At 45.2% G+C, this 986-nt stretch overlaps 1 non-coding gene across 1 annotated transcript; it reads right to left on the reverse strand.

Annotated features, from left to right (window-relative positions):
- Window positions 1-238: 238 nt before the first annotated feature.
- On the reverse strand, window positions 239-345 carry LOC125584653. Its single transcript, XR_007321563.1, has one exon. It is a non-coding gene; the product is annotated as a small nucleolar RNA R71 (small nucleolar RNA).
- Window positions 346-986: the final 641 nt, after the last annotated feature.

Genomic DNA, 986 nt, shown 5'->3' on the forward strand with positions numbered 1-986 from the left:
GTATCATGGCTTGGCTGTAGAGGACCCATTTGATCACATGGACAGGTTCGACAGCTACTGTGGGTTGTCAAAAACTAATGGTGTGTCCGAGGATGCCTTAAAGCTCAAGCTATTCCCTTTCTCTTTGGGGGATAAGGCACGTCAGTGGGAGAAGTCTCTACCCAGCGACTCTATCACCACCTGGGATGACTGCAAGAAATCATTTTTGGAGAAGTTCTTCTCTACTTCAAGAACTGCTAAGCTGAGAAATGAGATTTCCAGCTTTCAACAGAAGAACTTGGAAGGATTCAGTGAAGCCTGGGAGAGATTCAAGGGCTACCAAGCTCAATGCCCACACCATGGTTTCTCTAGGGAAAGCTTGCTGAGCACATTCTACAGGGGTGCTCTTCCTAAGTACATAGCCAGATTGGATACAACTAGCAATGGGTTCTTCTTGGGAAGAACTGAGGAAGATGCAGAAGAGCTGGTTGACAACATGGTAAAGAGTGACGCAGTCTACAGTGGAGACCACGACAGAGGCAGTAGAACAGATGACAATCAGACGAGGAAGGAGTTAAAGGCTCTACAGGATAAGATAGACATACTCATTGCTGATAAATCCACCCAAGAGCAGCTGAAATTTGTTGGTAACCCAAACCAAGAGACACCACCTGTTGTCCATGAGGTTGAGGGTTTGGAAGGTCAAGAAGAGCTGTGTTCATTAACAACAATGGTAGCTGGTACAAAAAAAAGCCAAACTTTCAGTACAACAACTACCAACAGAAATCCTATTCCAACAACCAACAAAGTGGTTATCAGCCTAGGAACAACCAGCAAGGCAGCTATCAGCCTCAGCAAAACCCTCCTCCTGGTTTCAACAACAAAGGACACCATTCTTCCCAACAACAAGCTAATCCTTCTACCTCTACTCCTCAAGAAAGCAACACTGATGCCCTACTGAAACAAATCTTGGAGTCTCAGACTAGAAGTGAGAAGCATGTTGGTTA

The sequence above is a fragment of the Brassica napus genome, chromosome C3 (assembly GCF_020379485.1).
Source record: "Brassica napus cultivar Da-Ae chromosome C3, Da-Ae, whole genome shotgun sequence".
NCBI classification, from domain to species: domain Eukaryota; kingdom Viridiplantae; phylum Streptophyta; class Magnoliopsida; order Brassicales; family Brassicaceae; genus Brassica; species Brassica napus.